This window comes from Acomys minous (genome assembly GCF_964271855.1).
Source record: "Acomys minous genome assembly, chromosome: 3".
Taxonomy (NCBI): Eukaryota; Metazoa; Chordata; class Mammalia; order Rodentia; family Muridae; genus Acomys; species Acomys minous.
Genome location: NC_140485.1, coordinates 142,904,745 through 142,925,512, shown reverse-complemented (window position 1 = coordinate 142,925,512; position 20,768 = coordinate 142,904,745). Strand labels below are relative to the sequence as shown.

The following is a 20,768-nucleotide window of genomic DNA, read 5'->3' as shown; positions in this document are numbered from 1 at the left end:
CCCCTGGATCTGTGGCCCTCTGGATCTGTGGCCCCTGGATCTGTGGCCCTCTGGATCTGTGGCCCCTGGATCTGTGGCCCTCTGGACCTGGCTCCAGCAACTCCCAGGCAGAGCCTTGTGCTTCTATCCTAATTCCACTGTCTCCTTTTCCCTCTTGTCCCTGAGGAAGGGTCCACGGGACAGGGCATCAGTCTCCACCTGTGAGGGCACAACATGCTCTCACTTCATGCTACCTTGTAGCAGCTGAGTCTGCGTGGCATGTGTCACACTCAACATCTGCGCCTATGAAGCGTGAGCTGCATCTGTCTCTGAAAGCCACAGCTGTCCATGGAGAACGTGTGGTCTAGCAGGCTCTTAACCTACATTTCCCGAGAAAGGACGCTGCTGAGGCGCTCTCCTCTGTGCCATGGTCAGGATGCGGAGCGCAGAGGGATAAATTCCACTTTCTTCCAACATGACTCTATTAACAGCTAAGGCTAGCCCTGAAGGTGACCTTGGCAGTGCACTTCCTTTTGCTTCAAGCAGAGCTGAACCTTCCTCAGCACACAAAGATGACTCCAAAATCAATCAATCAATCAATCAATCAATCAGTCAATCAATCAATCCGCCCCCCTCTCTATGTCTATCTCTCCTCCCTCTCCCTCCCGCTTCCTTCTTCCTTGCACCTCCTGTTTCCAGGTGAGTTTACACTGTTTCTGTGTCCTTCCTTGAATAGAATAGTCTAGCTAACATGAAGGACTGGCCGAACTGGGAAAGACTGTGCCCTGCAGGTGGTGTCACTCCCGAAAGACCCTTACAGAGTTCCCTGTGGCAGAACTCGGACCGCACCTGCTGTAGAGATGTGTGGCGCCCAGCCTAGAGGACCTAAAGGTGCCTGCAATTACACAAGCAATGAGGCAAGAATGCCAAAAGAAAAGTCAATCCAAGCAAAGCTAAGGCTGACTCTAAAATTCCTAGGGAGCCCCTTGGACTCACTTAGACCTAGTTCTGCTGGGCCAGGGGGTGGATGCCATGCCTCCAGGGTGGGTACAGGGACTCTACAGAACAGGTGAAAAGTAGTCAAGTGTAATCTCCACAGGGGTGTGTGTGTGTGTATGTGTGCGCGCGCACACACACACATTCATATGTTGTGAGCATCCATGTGGAGGTCAGAGGTCAACTTCAGTTGTCAATTCCCAATTAAGTTAGACTAGCCCCAGGCCAACGAGCCCCAGGGACTGTCCTGTTCCTGCCGCCTCAGCTCTGGTTTCACATGCATGTGTCACCATGTCTGGCTTTTTTACATTGATTCTGAAGCTTACACTCGGGTCCTCACGCTTTCAGGGCAGGGAGGGGTAAGCACTCTACTGGCTGAGCTGCCCCCACAGGCATTGCTCTCTGGCCCTTTACACACACATCCTCTGCTTGGAAAAAGTAAGGCTAGCCCTTCTGCCCAGAGGGTGTGAGCAACCATGCTACAGGACAAATCTCCCTTAGTCTACTCTGCAACATGGGCCATCCAAACAGGACAGTCAGCACAGCGAGCACACGGGGATTCTGACAACCCTCTGTCGGCAGAAGTCTCTAATACAAGTACTCCCCAGTGGTCACAGGCAGCTTTACACATGTACACACACACACACACACACACACACACACACACACACACACGCACACGCACACGCAAATGCACAGAGGAGGGGTGGGGGAGAGGCTTGGAAGGCTGGGAGACTTACAAAGCTCATGCCTTCTCTGACCCACAGGTTCAGATATCCCAGCTCAGGTTTTCGTCCACACATGAGGCACCGATCCTTCCTGTGGCGGATGCCCTGTAGGCAGCGCTAGAGCAAAGCTGCCAACTCAGCCCCTTGTTTCATCACCAACTTCTGGGACACCACACAAGTCCCTAGGTCAACCTCCAATTTCTCACTATGCAAACTGGACTCAAAGCTTCTATTTAGAAATCCCCGCTCCTTTGCCAAAGCAAGAGCTGTAAGCCTCAGTTTAAGTGGCCAAGGATATTAAAACGAACCTATGTGCTTGTGTGAGAAACGGAAGTCTGTCCACTTTCCCAGGGAAACCTCTGCTAATGACAGCCTCTGCAGGTGTCTGCTATGCACAGGTGTAAGGCTGTTTGCACATATCTCAACTCTGAGGGGGTTGTACACATGTATGTACCTGTGTTCCTATGTGTGATTAGATGTTACTCGTGTGTGTGTGTGTGTGTGTGTGTGTGTGTGTGTGTGTGTGTGTGTGTGTAGAGCACAGGAGATGTCAGGAGTCCTCCCCTCAGGCTTTGAAGCAGGGTCCTTCATTGAAGCTGGAGTTCGTCAGTTCAGCTACATGGGCTGGCTAGAACCCAGAGGCGTCCTCCTGTCTTCCCTCCCAGAGCCTCCAATACACCAGCATATCCAGCTCATAATGCTTTTTCATTACACATCTATCTATCTGCCTATGTATCTTTCTTTCTATCTATATCATCTATCATCTATTTCTCTACTATCTATCTATCTATCTATCTATCCACACCATGCATTTGTCTATCAATCTCTCTATCTACCTATCATCTGTCTGTCTACCTACCTATCTACCATCTGTCATCTACCTATATCTATCTATCCTTCTATCTATATCATGTATTTGTCTATCTATCCATCATCTATCTATATTATCTATCTATATCATCTGTATATCATCTATCTGTCTATATATCTTTCTATTTATCACATCTATCTGTCTATCTATCATCTATCTCCCATTTATCTATCTGTAATCTGGCTCTATCTATCTATCTATCTATATCATCTACTATCTATCATCTAACTATATATATTTCTATCTATATCATGTATTTGTCTATCTACCTATCTGTATCATCTATCTGTCTGTCTATCTACCATCTATCTGTCATCTACCTATCTCTATCTACCCATCTATATCATCTATATGCCTGCCCGCCTGTCTGTCTGTCTATCTATCTATCCATCTATCTGGGAGGCATGGGCCTTCAAGTGCATGTAGAGGTCAGAGGACAATCTCGGGGAGCTGGCTTTCTCCCATCTCCACATGAGACCCAGGCATTGAACCCAGGACATCAAGGCTGGCAAGAAGCACCCTTACCCAACTGAGCCCTCATGCCAGCCCTCGTGCCCAGCTTTTTTGTGGATTCTAGAGGTTCAAACTCAGCACCTCCTGCTTCCTCAGAAAGCACTTTACTGACTGGTCTGTATCCTTAGCCCTTGATCTGTAAAGTTCTATAGAGACATTATTGAAGAGAAAAGCCTTAATAGCCTAATACTTGGGTCCTAAGTACTACAGCATCTGCAACAGCCAGTAGCATGCAGCTCACATATATATTATAGATGATATATTCTGCAACAGTCAGCAGCATAATGTAGTTCATGTGTATATTATAGATGGTTTCTGTGACAGTCAACAGCATACATACAGTTCATGTGTATATTACAGATGGTTTCTGTGACAGTCAACAGCATACATGCAGTTCATGTGTATATTACAGATGGTCTATGTGACAGTCAACAGCATACATGCAGTTCATGTGTATATTACAGATGGTTTATGTGACAGTCAACAGCATACATAGAGTTCATGAATATATTATAGTGAAAAAGGTAGAACGCTCTAGTATATAGAAGATTCTGGTGTTAAAGAGGCCTGAAATTTGCTCTGGTGTATTTTTCCTGCTATGTGACTCCAACAGCTGTGGAAAAAGTGCCCTGCTCCCCAGCCTTCTTGCTTGGGGACTGTCCCCCTGTGTTGTCATGGTCCTATGTGGGAGGCCTTCTTCACCTGTGTCCCACTTGCTCCAGTAACCTCCAGAAGCACTCCCTTCTCTAACACAGCATGGAACCTGCCAGGCTCCTCTGCATAAGCAGCCCTCTTCTCACACGCCACCCTTGCTCAGGGGCCTCCCCAACACACCTCCCCGAGCTCAATTTTTATCTCCTACACATTTTGTCTCCCTACCTGGTCTCTGAGACACACCATGCTTCGGTGGGCATGTTATCATGCTGAAAGACATGTCCCTGAGTGTCCCGTGAGGTGCCACCTGCCTGAAGACAAGTCCACACCTCCCAGAGAGCTCCTGCCTGCTACAGCTCCAGTCCATGTTTTTTCCAAAAGTGTTGGACGCCCCTGGCTTTGAGGCAGAGTGAAGGAAGAAGGTAGGCAGAACGGGGAGACACAACGGGATGGAGGTGTGCGAAGGGGACAAGGAAGCTAGAGGGGCCACCCAGTACCAGAAGCATGACCGAGAAAGAGATGGCAGGAAAGGGACCCAGAAGCGCCAAGGAGCCCATGACCAGCAGGCACACAAATCTGTTATGGTAACTGAACTGCAGCGCAGAAGGAAAGGCCAAGCCCTGCTCCTCAGGCAGCAGGTACCTCGCAGCTCAAGGAACTTTTACAAGCAAAGCCTCCAAAGGGACCAGGAATAAAGGCAGGAAGAGAACAGGCAAAGCAAATGTGTCAGACAACAAACTGGAAGTTGCGTGGCAAGCAATAGTGAGAGAAGATTTCAAACCTGTCACTATGCAGAGGTGTTTAGACATGAAGTGAGAAGCAGGAATGGATGAATCCCACACCCCGACCCTCTCCAAAGGCTCCTCCGCGAAACGAAAGCAGGTACTTACTAACAGGATCCCATAGAACTTAGAGGCGATGCGGCGGAGCCGAGACAGCATGGCGCTTAGGTTACCGGTGCTGGTGATTTGGGCTAGGGAACAGCATGGTCTTATTCCTCAAGCATCTTCTGCCTCTGCATCAGAGACGACCTCCAGGACAGTTTGTAAACACTGGCCCGGTTCGAGATCATCTGAAAGTCAGCGGAGGGCAACCAGCTGCTTACAGCCAGGATGCAGCCACCCCACTTTTAGTAACTAGCTTAGCCAAACTCTAGGGTCATTTACTTAATATAGTACTGCTCTTTCTACTGGGCAGCCAGTGTAACGCGGTAGGCCACCAGCTGGGCTGAAGTCTGCCAGTCCTGAGAGAGCCCAAACCAGAGTGAGCTGCTGTGGCAGCTGGAGGAAGCTGCAGGAGTGGGATCTCACAGTCTCAGCTGGGAGTCTAGATGTCCCATGTTCCCAGGAAGACAGCCAGATCCCTTGGTGAGTGCTGAGTGGTTCTCCTCAGTGTTCTCATACCATTATTTGTTGTTTTGTTCTAGAGAGCCTATTCTCGTGGCTTAAACACTCTAATTTCCTTCTGCCGCTGGGAGGTCCTCAAGTGAAGAAACTGAGCCCCAGAGAATGCAAGCCATACGCTCAAGGGGACACAGTTAATGGCAAAGCTGCTGGCTCCCATCCAAGACATCCACAGAACCCTCGGATCTGTGGCAATAAGTATCTCAAGCACATGAAAACTGACCACAGAACATCTCTGGCAGCTGGACAATGATATAATGGGAAAGAAAAAGATGTACCATGAGCCACCCAGCCACTTTCTGGGCTCAACTGGCCCGCCACCACGAATTCTATTAATATAGTTTACACACACACACACACACACACACACACACACACACACACACTGGATGTCAGTTGTGTGCCCCTTCTGTGCTTTCCTAAGCAGCAGCTTAACTGGTATTGGCAGTATGGGGGTAGAGTAACGGTAACCTTCACACAAAAGGGACCCTCAAAAGCACTGACCACACAGACACACTTCTAAGTCAAACACTCCTTGTCCAGTCTCAGTGCTCTGACCTGAGCTTTACCGCCCATTCTTCCTCAGAGAATCAGGCCTCTCTCCATCCTCCATGACACTTGTCACTGTGCTATGGTATCTTCTCCCATCCTCCATGACACTTGTCACTGTGCTATGACATCTTCTCTCCATCCTCCATGACACTTGTCACTGTGCTATGGACATCTTCTCTCCATCCTCCATGACACTTGTCACTGTGCTATGACATCTTCTCTCCATCCTCCATGACACTTGTCACTGTGCTATGGCATCTTCTCTCCATCCTCCATGACACTTGTCACTGTGCTATGGCATCTTCTCTCCATCCTCCATGACACTTGTCACTGTGCTATGACATCTTCTCTCCATCCTCCATGACACTTGTCACTGTGCTATGACATCTTCTCTCCATCCTCCATGACACTTGTCACTGTGCTATGGCATCTTCTCTCCATCCTCCATGACACTTGTCACTGTTCTATAGACATCTTCTCTCCATCCTCCATGACACTTGTCACTGTCTATAGACATCTTCTCTCCATCCTCCATGACACTTGTCACTGTGCTATGGACATCTTCTCTCCATCCTCCATGACACTTGTCACTGTCTATAGACATCTTCTCTCCATCCTCCATGACACTTGTCACTGTGCTATGGCATCTTCTCTCCATCCTCCATGACACTTGTCACTGTGCTATGACATCTTCTCTCCATCCTCCATGACACTTGTCACTGTGCTATGACATCTTCTCTCCATCCTCCATGACACTTGTCACTGTGCTATGACATCTTCTCTCCATCCTCCATGACACTTGTCACTGTCTATAGACATCTTCTCTCCATCCTCCATGACACTTGTCACTGTGCTATGACATCTTCTCTCCATCCTCCATGACACTTGTCACTGTGCTATGGCATCTTCTCTCCATCCTCCATGACACTTGTCACTGTGCTATGACATCTTCTCTCCATCCTCCATGACACTTGTCACTGTGCTATGGCATCTTCTCTCCATCCTCCATGACACTTGTCACTGTGCTATGACATCTTCTCTCCATCCTCCATGACACTTGTCACTGTGCTATGGCATCTTCTCTCCATCCTCCATGACACTTGTCACTGTGCTATGGCATCTTCTCTCCATCCTCCATGACACTTGTCACTGTGCTATGGCATCTTCTCTCCATCCTCCATGACACTTGTCACTGTGCTATGACATCTTCTCTCCATCCTCCATGACACTTGTCACTGTGCTATGACATCTTCTCTCCGTCCTCCATGACACTTGTCACTGTGCTATGGCATCTTCTCTCCATCCTCCATGACACTTGTCACTGTGCTATGACATCTTCTCTCCATCCTCCATGACACTTGTCACTGTGCTATGACATCTTCTCTCCATCCTCCATGACACTTGTCACTGTGCTATGGCATCTTCTCTCCATCCTCCATGACACTTGTCACTGTGCTATGACATCTTCTCTCCATCCTCCATGACACTTGTCACTGTGCTATGGCATCTTCTCTCCATCCTCCATGACACTTGTCACTGTGCTATGGCATCTTCTCTCCATCCTCCATGACACTTGTCACTGTGCTATGACATCTTCTCTCCATCCTCCATGACACTTGTCACTGTGCTATGACATCTTCTCTCCATCCTCCATGACACTTGTCACTGTGCTATGACATCTTCTCTCCATCCTCCATGACACTTGTCACTGTGCTATGACATCTTCTCTCCATCCTCCATGACACTTGTCACTGTGCTATGGCATCTTCTCTCCATCCTCCATGACACTTGTCACTGTGCTATGGCATCTTCTCTCCATCCTCCATGACACTTGTCACTGTGCTATGGACATCTTCGCTCCATCCTCTATGACACTTGCCTCTTTGCTGAGGGACAGAGGTGAAGGACCTGACAGTCATCTTTGATGCTACTATGGCTGATCCCTTGGCCTGCAGGGATACCAAAGGCCTTATTTCATGAAGAGGGTCTTTGTGGTATGGCTGGAGAAAGACAGAAGATTCACACATGGAAAAAGCCAGTTGACAGTTGACAGACAGAATCCCCTTGCTGTCAGGGCTAGTTGTAACAAAACCAACAAACTCAATGGCAACAACAGTAAGAGCACATGGAGGTTTTCCAAGGCAGGTGCCATGCCATGACCTACGAAAGGCCGTGAAATTAGGGGCTGGGCTTTCAAGTGTCTGCCCTCTCCCGGCTCTCTCCCGGAATGCCGTTTCTTCCCTAATAAACTGCCTCTGCTTCTCTCATCATCAACATTTCTGTGGTCCAATTCTTTGTTCCAGGATATAAGAATCTGGAGGACTCAGCAAGTGGCCAGGGATTAAGTCCAAGGCCTTTAACAAAGTCACTTGGACCCCCTTCACTTCCTCCTTGCAATGAAGTCACAACCCTGAGACAGTCAGGACATAACAGTGCCATGTGGAACCACCTCAACAAATGCTTCTGAGCTGACTTCCCACTTCCCACTAAAATATGAGCGACTGAGATGGCCAAGTGCAAAGCCAGGACCAACACTGTGGAAAAGTGTCCCTTAGACGGCATGGGCAACCAAAGTCCACACTGGCGGGCCTTACGCTTAGTGAGACGTGAGGGATTTTGCACATGAGGAGGAGGTGTGTGTACCGATGGACTGTCAGAAGCAGGGTGGTAAGGACATTTGGCTAAAAGCTGTAAGTTTCTGTGGAGTAGAAAGCAAAGACAGCCACTGGAGGGAGAGCAGGCCAGAATGGGTGTGAGGTGACTCAAGAGGGGAGAGCTGAAATTTAGATGGTCCTTGTAGAGAATCAGAGTGTGGCTACACAGTAGGCAGAATAAAGGAAAATGCTCACAGGCTCACAGGTGGGCGTGCAGCTGGGCCTTCACAGGTGGGTGTGCACCTGGGCCTTCTGTGATGCAGTCTGTCGGGCACGTGTTCTCTGCTGCTGCCAGCTCCAGATGTCAGCATGCAGAGAGCATGTTTCCCGGATGACTAGAGTAGGAAACAGGGATACCGGACAGCCCTGGGTCTCTGCTGGCAAGAGAAAGAGCTGGCTGTAGAAACCAGTGGGCAAGATGGTGGCTGTCAGTGCACAGAAGCCCCAGTGAGAAGATGAGCAACCAAGGTGTGGCTGAGTGTGCCAGGTGGAAAGACAGAGATGGGTTTGAAAGCACCCACCAATTTAAAAAGACTATGCAGCCAGTCTAACATGGTTTGAAGTAGGAAAGATGCCACTGAAGATGCACAGAGAGAGGAGCCAAAGAGTCAGATGGCCAAACAGTCTCCTTGTGAATACAGATGAAACCGCATGCAGTGGCAAGCATGACAGTGGTCGGGAAGACCAACACGGGAGCTGAGATGTCTACGGATGTTCAGAGAACACCTAGCAGTGTAGGTCACTCAAGGTCAGAGGGAAGCTGGACAGCCGAGGTGTGTGAGGCTGAGCCTCTGCAGCTAGGGAGGACCTGGAATAGGGACAGTGAAGAACGAAAGTGATGCTAACCTGAGGAACCGTGAAAAGAGACTGCTTCTCTTAGAGCGGTGCTGCTCAGCCTTCCTGACACGTGACCCTCACGCTGTGCTGGCCCCAACTATAAAATTACTTTCGCTGCTACATCTGAACTGTCATTTTGCTACCATTATGAATTGTAACGTAGATATCTGTGCTTTCTGGTGATCTTAGGCGATGCCTGTGAAAGGGTCATTTGGCCCCCAGAACCACTGACTTAAGGGTCACAGAGGACTAAGCACCTAGAGCCACCATATCTTAGTGACGGAGGAGACATCCATGGAAAGAGCTGCAGGAGGGGGAGTGCTGGGGAGGACAAGGATGAGAGGGAGGGGCAGGAAGTGTAGATGTGGCCTGGTCTTCTTTCAGGACAGCACCCTGCCCAGGAAACCATCCTTTGGCCTGGAAACTCGGTCAACTGTTGTGACCGCATCTTTGACCCAGCTCCGTCAGCTTATCCCTGACACCTGTGCATGGCAGCGGGGCCCAGTCTTCTATGGCTTGTTCTCCATCATTCCATGCCCTTTCTGCACAGACACAGCACTGTCATGTGTCTTTTCTGCGTTCCCTCCAAGAATTACCATCAATCCTCTCTCTTTGGGCGCACTCTAGCTTCCAGGTCTTTGATGATCTGATCTGCCTTCTGCTCTTTCCTGTCTCACAAGCAATAAACGGAAGCCCGCGCTGCACTGCAGCAGGAGGTGGGCAGAGCTGGCGGAGCAGCCACAAGTGCTCACCATGAGGACCTGAGTTCAGACCCAGGGCCCATGTGACAAAAGCCAGGCATGGTGGTACACACTCCTAATCCCAGCACTGAGGAAGCAGAGAAAGGCAGATCCCTGAGGTTCAGTGGTTAGCCAGCCTAGACCACATGGCAAGCCCAGCCAGCTGCAGGCTGTCTCACGTCTCAAAAACCAGACAGATGTACTTGAGAAACAACACCTGAGGTTGATCTCTGACCTCCACATGCATAAGTACACCACCCACACACACACACACACACACACACACACACACACACACACACACAAAGGAAGGAAGGAGGGAAGGAGGGAAGGAGGGAAGGAGGGAAGGAGGCAGGCAGGCAGGCCCTGTATCTACACCAGGGCACATTCTTTCTGCTTCTGTAACTGGAGAGATCTTTCTTTGACTTGCTGGCATGTGTCTGCTTTTTGTCTTTTGCACATTTTGATTCCAAAATTGTCCCTTGAAAGTCTGTAGGATCAGACTAGAGATTTTAGAAAATTGTTTAAATATCTCCTCTTGATTCGAACCATGAGATCGTGTCACCCAGACTGTGCTGAGATGCTGCTGCTTCTCTTTCCGAGCCTCAGGCTGCACCATTGTAGCTACTCCATGGCTTCCCTGACGCTCCATCATAGCTACTCCATGGCCTCCCTGATGCTCCACTGTAGCTACTCCATGGCCTCCCTGATGCTCCATTGTAGCTACTCCATGGCCTCCCTGATGCTCCATTGTAGCTACTCCATGGCCTCCCTGATGCTCCATTGTAGCTACTCCATGGCCTCCCTGATGCTCGGATCCCCAGCTCTGCTGCTTGCACTCTTTGCTGGGACTGCCTCTGGTAAATGCACTCCTCCTTCAACAGGCCTCTGCATCCTGCCTCCCACAGCTTCCACTCAGAGCTGCATGCCTCTCAGGAAGCTTACAAGAAAATCGAGGCTTTGCACACAGCACAGTTGGTTCTAATTGCTCAGCCTAGGCTCCCTTTAAACTGAACATAAGTTTACACAGTGATTCTGCTTGAGCATAGCAGGGCTGGAGGCGAGGCTCAGGCATGCCTTTGCCACAGCTTTGCATGTTCTGTTACTAGTAGAAAGTCATTGGCTGTGCACACCGACTCAGCCGCCTTAGTTAAGCTATGATGAGTGACACGGTGGTTATCTCTTACACCTTAGCTCACACTGTGCGTCAGCCTGGCCTTGGGAGGGGTGACAGCTCCATTTGGATGAGCACTCTGAACCACAGAGCCTTGTGGTGGGCAAGTGCTCTCCTGCCCAACTCCTCCCCAGCCCTCCATGCTTGTCACTATTAGGAGATGACTTGGAGTGGCTCTTTCAGGAGCATGCATCGTCCTGTATAGCTAGCATCTCTAAACTACCAGCCCCTTAGCAAAGACACCAAGCCAAACGCCTCATTGACTTTCAGTACTCAGTGACCGCTACGCCAGCTGTGGTGCTTACAGCGATAATTACAGCTAATATGCTGGAGACACATTGGCTTCACAGCATTTCAAGCTTATCAGCAACGTGATGAGGTATTTACATAATTATTCATTTACCCAGACACTGAGTTCAATGGCCACAGCCTGAGACATAATGCTTCGTCCTCATGGACAGAGGCCCCTGCACACCAGGGACCTGTTCCAGTTTCTGTGATGCCTGAAGCCTGGGCACCCTGACCTTTCCCAGACCAGGAAAGTTGTTTCAACCATTTCCCTAATCACTGCTTCTGTTTTTGTTGTTGTGTTTGTCCCTGAGGATCCTCGAAGGTTCCTAGGTTCCCACTGATTTCCTGTCATCCTGTTCCCATCAGCCTCAATGACATCGTGTCCGTCACGCAGCTAGCCTGTTCTCATGCAATCTGGGGTCTATCTCCAGTGCCAACTCACACTCCTGTTTGTTCTGAGGAGTTCATATCAAAAGCATTTCACCCTTATTACGGCTAGAGATATGTCCCCGCAATGCCCCCTCAGCTTGACAAATGGAGCCTGTTCACTTAAACAAGCTGACTGAGAAGCCGCCATCTTCAATAGCTCCCTCCACCTCATTTCCCAAGTCCAGTATCTCCAGCCTCCACGCACATGTAAGCATTTCCCCTTTTGTATGGTGCTTTGTTGGCATGTGTGTTTGCACCACAAGTGTGCCTCAGAGGTCAGACGGGGGCAGCACATCCCCTGCAACCTGCAACCTGTAAGCTGGCATGTGGATGTTAAGAAGCAAACGTGGATTATCTGAGAGAGGAGTGGGCCACTCTGACCTGCCGAGCCACCTCCCCAGCCCCTGTAAACATTCCTGACTGGCCTAATTCTATCTTGGCCTACGTTGCTACTGTCTCACACTTGCATAATTTAGGCAGCCTCTTTCTGGCCAAAGCGAGGCTCATACGTCACAGGCCTGAGCAGGTCACCACCTCCTGTTTGAGCTCTGCAGAAGGAGCAGAGGGAAACCCCAGCTTGGTACACCTGAGAAAAACTTTAAAACCAGAGGCAAAGTTGCCCATCAGCATCAAATGTGCTTGCCACCAGACCAAAGGCGCGTTCTGATGTGGTCAGATGCGGGAGGGAGCAAGAAAAGAAAAGGAAATAGACCCCAGGGGCATGAGGGCTGCGAAGGAGAAGATTGGCAGAAGTCCGTATGTGGGTATGAAAGCTGTACACATGCACGCCTCAACAGAGCACAGTAAATTAAACTTAGATTGCAGAGATGTTTTAAGTCAGCTCAGAAACGTATTTCTCTGTCTTCCAAAGGGGACCGGCTCATGCATGAAGACGGAGCCCTGTGTACAGACGGAACTCCCTTGAGTTATGCACCGGGGGGGGGGGGGGGGGGGGGGGGCGGCGGGTGCAACACAATAACAAAACTCCAACTGTGAGTCAGGGAAGTGGCCCCCACCAAACACTTTGCAAATCTGTCCCCTTGATCTTGGGCTCACGGTCTCCAAAACACTGAGAAACGAGTGAATTTCAGGCACCCAGTCTGTGATGTTTCGCTTATAGCCCGAATTGATGATGACACTGAAGGTAAGCGATTACATCTTTATTAAACTAATGTGTCTTTTCAATACCCACTGAGAGAACCATCTGAATGATAGGTCAGAGACAAGAAAATCCAGCCACTGTGATGGCTGGTTTCCAGTCTCAACTTAATTTGCTTTAGACGTACTTAGGAGACGGGCGTGGTGGCACGTGCCTTTCATCTCAGCACTTTGGAGGTAGAGGCAGGTGAGTTCGAGGCCAGCCTGATCTACAGAGTGAGTCCTGGATAACCAAGGCTACACAGAGAAACCCTGTATTAGAAAAAAAAAAGGACTTAGGAGACTGAGAGGGCACCATGTTCTCTTATTGACCTATAAGATGTATGATATATAATATATATGTACATATATATATATATATGTTAGTTATATGAGTCCTCACTATAAAGTAAGGGGATAGTATCTAAACAGGAAGTTTGAGCACACACTTTCCTAAAGCTGTCACACAACGTCTTTTCTCCCTCCCCACCTATCTGCTGGTTTTCACTGATGTGAAAATATGCACGTGGCATTTAATGCATGACTGAATCTCTCAATTTCTGAAAGGTTCTAATCCGTCTGACCTTTATATTAACCCTTGTCTCTGATCTGTATTCCAAGCAACTCCACAGCTGTAGTCATAGAGACTGTGGGCCTTACCTCAGTGACACATCACAGTGCACCTTCAGCGGTTGTTCTCAGAGCCACGCTCCACCAGCACCATGACTTCTGGCAATACGTGTGCATATGCATACACTTGTGTGTGTTTGGGTCTGTGGATAAATCTGTTCTCTTTTTATTTTACTTCAGCTTCAGGGATGAAGTCACTGTACCCATGCCTTTGAAGGCTGTAACTGGTCCCCAACCTATATCCCAAAATACAACCCCAGCTTAGCATCAAATGCTTGAGCACATGAACCGATGGGGGCATCGAATATTCAAACCGTAGGTTTATACTGCCTCCTGCTAGACCGGAGCTGAAGAAGCCAGCAACTCAGAACCACCAATGGCATGCATCTTCTTCTCTCGGGAAGTCCCCAGAGATGCTCAAAAGCCTGCCCTAGCCAAAGAGCAGGAAGGACCAGAAAGCAATGAAGAGACCTCCCGATCCAGCCACCTGGCACAGAGAAGGCTGCCACCACATGTCTGCTGTGGCAGCTGGAGGCTAAAGTAAACACATCACTCCTTTAGGCTGTTGGGAGGCCCTGTTGTGGGATACGGCTATGGAGCTGACCACTGCCTGGAGGACAAAGAGGACTTCAGCCGTCATACAGCAGCCATGAGGACAGTCCTCCCACCTTGGGGCTAAGAAGCCATGGTTGGGACTTGTACACTCAACCAGTAACAAGCTTCGCATTCCTTCTCTGCAGTGTGGAGGTGGCACCCCCAGTCCTCTGCTGGGGTATCAGAGCAAGCCTGTAAAAACAGACATCTGTCAAAGACTCAGTCCCCAACATAATATGCAAAACACAAAGGTTACAGGAAAAATTGGTCATCACACCAAGACGCAGAAAGGCCTCAGAATAAAAAATGGGAGGACCCACTGTTACAAACCAAGATGGCAGAGAAGCCTCAAGGTCACCTGGCAGGGATCACAAAGAGCAGGGATCAGAATACCTCAGCCAGCAGTGAATAGCAGGCTTGCAAACAAGGACAGAACCAGGCTTCAGAACACACACACACACACACACACACACACACACGAGAGAGAGAGAGAGAGAGAGAGAGAGAGAGAGAGAGAGAGAGAGAGAGAGAGATCCAGCTAAATCACAGGAGAGAGGAAGAAAACAACCAAATGCTGCCACTTCAGAAAGAGAGCGGCGTAAACAAATACAAGCTGAGTAAATACATACACAAATGCAAAAGTAAACAAGTAAACAAACCAATAGACATGAGTGACAACAAAGCATATATCAGTGGAGAAGATTAGCAAAACAAAAGCCAGTACTTTTTTTACTGAGTATGGTGACGTGTATCTATAACATCAGGAGGCTGTGTAGGACGACTGAGGGCTCAAGGCCGCCCAGGCCACAGGCCACAGGCCAGCTTGAAGTATTCAACGAGAAGCCCCCTCGCATTTGAATCTTATCATTTTCAAAGATTGATAAGATTATCCTCTAACCAAACTAGCAGGAGAGGAGAGACATCCACATCGCAGCATGAGAAATGGATGGGACATCATCCTGTAGACATCAGCAACATTATGGGGTGGATGGTAGATGTCCCCAGAGGCCTGTGGTAAAAGCTTGCTACCCAGATAATAGCACTATTGGGAGGTGGTGGGGCCTTCAGGGAGCTCAGTGGGCACATGTCCTGGAAATGGATGTGGGTCTCTGGCCTTTCCCCTCTCCCCTCTCTCTGCCTTCCCACTGCCACGTTGTGAGCAGTTTCCCTCTGCCATGTCCTCCTCTGACGGTGTCCCACCACAACTGACCAGGGCTATACGGAGCCAAATGAACCTTCCAATGCTTATTTTCTCAGGTATTTTGTTACAGTGATAGAAAGCAGACTCACTTTTTTTTTTTTTTTTTTTTTTTTTTTTTTTTTTTGCTATTGCCAATGAGATGACACTTGCAGATACAGAGGATGACTTAGCTTGGGGTCAGAGTTCACACTACTCACATAGGCCCCACCCTCCTTCTGTACCCCTCAGGCTCTGACCCAGCACCCATGCTCTCTGACGCATACCACATACTTGACTAATCTCCAAATGTGGTTCACTGCCCTCGAGACTCAAGAGACAGTCAGTCCTTTTCTAAGGTTTAGGAAGTCCACACCCACAGACTGTCTTGGCAGCCAATCGGTTACCTATAAACCAGAAAAGTGACCAAACTCATACCTAGGATTCACACCTATGGAGGTGTTAGATCGTTTGTTCATTTGTGTGTTTGTTTGGTAAAATTGGGTTTCACTGAAGATAATGAATGTGAGCTACATGCAGAGGGCTCGGAGGGGGCAGGGGAGGGAGCCCTTGTGAGCGGTTGAGGGGACAGCAGTGCAGTCAGGCCATATGGCAGGGCAGAAAGCAGCTGCTGGGTGTTGTCTGTTCCTTCAAAGGGCTGGAAAGTGGATATCTGGGTCATAGCCCTGGGCAGAAATACAAAAAACACCCATGCGTGATCCAGAGGAAGCTGAAGGATACAAACATCTAGGAGAGGCCAAACACACAAAAGAACAGACGGCGACTTATACATCCTGACAGCAGAGGCCAGGCCGTGTCCAGTGAACCATTAACTCACATCCATTCTTTAGAGAGCGAAGAACACAAGACTGGGCCTTTTGAAATACTCAGAATGACACCAGAGGCAGAGAACAAACGACTCCTGGATGTCACACCCTGGTCCCTGTGACACTGCTGCTTCAGCGGTCATCAGTGTCATGGGTAATGTTCCAGAAATGGAGGACACGGCCCAGCTCACTGCTGCATGAGCACCTGTCAGCCACTCACTGGGCCCAGCACCCAGGGGTCTCATCTCATCACTGTCAGCATCACCCAGCCGGCTTCATACCTTCTTGCCTGGGCTCAACAATAGCCTGCCTGTCCTGTGACTCAAGAACAGCTGCGGTGTCACCTACCTAACCTGTGCTCCTAAGTAGCCCCCAGAAGGCGTCCTGGAAGTCATACTACAGGATTTCTGCCTGGCGTCGTGATGTGTCGCCCACACCTACTGCTAGGAGAGGTGGCAAACTCTAGATTGTTGGTCTGTGAGGTGTTGGTTCGAACCACAGATCACACACACCAGACACAACATTCCAGATCATGACAAACCATAGACACCTGGCCCATAGCTGAGCGCCAGCCCTTGAGCAGATGGGATGACTGCTCCTAGGACAGGAGGGAGGGGACTGGCCCGTTAACATCTAAATTATGCTCTCTGAAAGATATGCTGTTATAACATGCAGGACTTCTAGAGACGACCTTATTTAAGGGGACTTTGCAGATGACCTTCAGGTGGGATGAAACCATTCATGTGGGCTGTCCGGGATGGCCAGCGTCCTGCTACGAAGAGCAAAGATGGGGCCTCTAGGGTCCTGTGTGAAGACAGGCAGCAGACGGCTCACTGAGGAGCATACAGCAGTACCTCTGCTTGGCCTCAGGAGCAGCCACACATGGGCCTCAAGCTCTGGCTCCAGGCCTGAGCTGCCCAGCGGACAGCACTGCTGCAATGCCATTGGAGGTAGACACACGTCCTACACAAAACTTCAAGAGAAGGCAAAAACCAGCTCCTGACTTTGGTTAGGGGAAGGGGAGAGCAGGCCTCATGCTGCCCTCAGCACTGCTTGCAATGGATGCCCCACCCTGCCTGCAGTCCCCCACCTGGCCTGTGCTCTGCCCTCAACAGATCCAGGTGTCTGTCACCCAACACACTGAGGTAGGCACACCCTTGGCAAGGCACTCTCTATGAGGTAAAGTGAGGAGCAAAGACTATGGGGACCCAGGAGCAAAAGGGGAGACTGTGGAGGCCTCAGGGTGCCTGACAGGGGTAGAAGAGGGTCAGTACAGTCTCTTTCTGGTCTACCTCACCATATCAGATGGGTGACATCAGGGAGCCCACTTCTCGAGACCATGTGGGGTGCCTCCCACATGGAGACCTTCTCTTTCTGGGAGGCTGGGAGAAGCCACCACCACCCCTCAGGAGATGTGCATAGAGACAGTTGCTTTGGGGTCCACCAGAAAATACTGAACAAGAGGAAGAGGGGGTATTTTAGCCTGGAAAAACTCTTCTCTTTAAATAATCTATTTTGAGACTATAATTATATCACTTCCTTTTCCTTTTCCTCCCTCCAAGCCCTCCTACGTACTCCCCTTGCTTTATTTCAAAGTCATGGCCTCCTTGTCTTTAACTGTTGTTGTCACTGATGGAAATGTGTGTTTCTAAATATGTAAGTACAAGCTGCTCAGTCCATATAATTTTACCTATATGTCTGTATGTTTAGGGCTGGCCATTTGGTACTGGATAACCGATTGGTATGATCTTCCCTGGAGGAAGACCATCTCCTCCACTCGCAGCTGTCCTCCTCGCCTGCAGTTCTGGGCTGGTGGCATCATGACCCACCCCACGCCCTCCACACTACCGTGACTATCGGAATCGTCCTAGCTCAGAGCGCATTTAGGCAGCCACACTAGATTTCGTGGGTAGAGCTTCTGACGTTGCTGTGAGGTGACACACTCTCACAGCAAACTCCGGCTCCTCTGGCTCTTACAAGCCTCCCGTGCCTTCTTCTGCAGTGGTCCCTGAGCCTAGGTGCAGGACTTGCTGTAGATGTACCCCTTGGGGCTGGGCTCCAAAACTCTGCAGTTTAAATTAGTTGTGGCTTTCTACAATGGTCTCCAGTTGTCGGAGGGAGAGAAGTTTCCTTGGTGAGGAGTGAGAGGTATACTTTCTATGAGTATAAAGACAAATATCTAGGTTGTAGCTTAAGGATCATTACGGTGGGTTGGTAAAGTGGTGGCCCTCCACGATCCATGATGTCACTACCCCTGGGTAGTTGGCTAGGTTTCTAGAACCAGGCCTGATTTCCTGTTTGCTAAGAAAGCCATAAGTCCAATTAGAGAGCTGTTGGTCGCCACCGAGGTGTATGTGCCACTACTGCTCCTTAGAGCTAATGAATCACACCGGTCACTATTGTGGCACCGAGGCAGCAGAGCTGTGTGGGACTGTTGGTAATTTCTCCCTTTTGGAAGCTTGCATGGTGCCTTCTGGTGCCTCAGGGAGGAAGCCTGGCACATCCTCACCACAGGGCACACACGTTGAAGTGTCAGAAGACTGAGAGCACCAGTGAGGAGCCAAATGCCAACACTAGAATCCGGGAGCATGTTTGACGGATGCTGCCTTTCTGATCGGGAACAGGACGAGCTTACTATTTCCAGCTGTCTGAATACTACAATCAAATGCAGCCAATCTGAAAATAAAACAAAACAGCTCTACAACATGCAAAGTGCCAGTGCTCCACAGAGAGAGAACAGCCTGCACACAACTAGGAGGACCTGTGTGCGAGGGGATGGAGTGAGGGGGCCACGCCTCGGGGGAGACAGAAGCTGTGGGAAGGTCTCCTTCTCCCCATACAGTGGTGAGAAGGATGTAGGCTGCATTCATCGGTTCACAGTCACCGGCGATGAGACAGGGGTCTGTTTGTCTGTACTCAGGGCTGGCAATGAGTGAAGGCACGGACTCCGCCGTCTAGGATCCAGCAGCAGCGCTGCCAAAGGCTGGTGGATGACGGGGAGCAGCTGCAATCATTGGCAAGCATCTCCTCTCCCTGACTCCAGGGCTAAGAGCTGTGGGAGTCAGACGGATCAGAACAGGACCGAATGGAAACCATCAGGTGTGGCCATGTGAACAGTCCTGATGTGAGGCAGCTTTCCTGGGCCCCGGGGAGGCTCTCCCCATCTCTAGACACCGCTCTGAAACTGTGAAGGAAGCAGAGGCTGCAGGTGGGGGCCGTGAGTGAAATGAAGTTCAGAGGAGATGAGGTTTAGCAGACCAGTGTGGAAACACACTGCTGAAGAAAGGCTCGGCAGGGGTGGGGGCTCAGCAGGGTGTGTGGGGGTGGGGGCTCAGCAGGGTGTGTGGGGGTGGGGGCTCAGCAGGGTGTGTGGGGGTGGGGGCTCGGCAGGGTATGTGGGGGAGTGGGGGCTTGGCAGGGTGGGGGGGTGGGGGCTCGGCAGGGTGTGTGTGGGGGTGGGGGCTCAGCAGGGTGTGTGGGGGTGGGGGCTCGGCAGGGTGTGTGTGGGAGGTGGGGGCTGGATGGACAAGAGAGCATGTGCTGGGAAGGGTGCAGGCTTCAGATGCTTAAGTTCCAGAATGTTCCAAGAGGACAAGACAGTATGTTGGACTGTCCCAGAATTGTCCCTAGCAAGGCTTTCCCTAATTACATTGCCACTGGCATACTTCTTTTGTTAATGGTAGTAGTTCTGGTTTTTCCTTTTTCTACAAAGCGCATACACTTTCGCTTCCCCTTGACGAGCTTCCTGGGTTATCAGCATGGAGAGCAGGCCATGGTTCTGGGCACACAGCAGTTAGGGTGGCCCTGGGCAGAAGCTCACACTCACCCAGCCTTTTATCACGCAACTATTTTATTTACTTATCGATTGACTGATTGGTTTTCTGAGACAGTGTTTCTCTGTGTAGCCCTGACTGTCCTGGACTCACTCTGTAGACTAGGCTGGTCTCAAACTCAGAGATCCTCCTGCCTCTGCCTCCCGAGTGCTGGGATTATAGGACTGTGCCACTGCGGGATTACAGGAGTGCGCCACTGTGCTCAGCTGCTCATCCTTTTGATTTCTAACAGGACTCTAAATCGATTCATCAGGGAAAACTAAAGTACTCAGAAATAATTTCCCCTTTAAAAGGGCAGATTCTTCCAAGTTTTTGTGAAAATGCTTCATGCCTTTAAAGCCATATAAAAATCCAAAGGACCACATACTGACTCCTTAACAAGATGCGTCTATCTGAATATACAAGACATGAGTATTTCTACACACATTCCTTTTGAAATGATCCAAAGAGCTTGACCTGAAAGCATGAAATGACAAAAATGTGTTTCCAGTAAGGTGAAAAAATGCCTCAACACAAAGATATCTGGTCTGAAGAGCCCGCAGGCTCGCCCTGTGGTCTGAAGAGCTCGCAGGCTCGCCCTGTGGTGGGCACTGGAACCGAGCAACTGCTTGAAGACCAACAGACTGGCCTGAAGTTCATAGAAGAAAGATCAACAGGTCCAAACCTACACTCTATGTTCCCCCTCCCCCCGCTCCTCCTCCTCCTCCTCTTCCCTCCTCCCTCCCTCCTCCTCTCCTCTCTCCTACATG

The 20,768-nt window shown here is 49.8% G+C and overlaps 1 protein-coding gene across 2 annotated transcripts in view; it reads right to left on the bottom strand.

The window, feature by feature from the left end:
• RPS6KA2 (ribosomal protein S6 kinase A2) overlaps positions 1-20,768 on the bottom strand; it is a 376,214-nt gene that overhangs the window by 267,731 nt on the left and 87,715 nt on the right. Inside the window, exon 1 of one of the 2 annotated variants that reach the window (XM_084776490.1) lies at positions 4,632-4,652. The exons of the other annotated variant lie outside the window; for it this stretch is intronic. The gene's annotated coding sequence lies outside the window, so the exon portion shown is untranslated. Of the gene's footprint in view, positions 1-4,631; positions 4,653-20,768 lie in introns of those variants that run through there. 2 annotated transcript variants of the gene reach the window in all.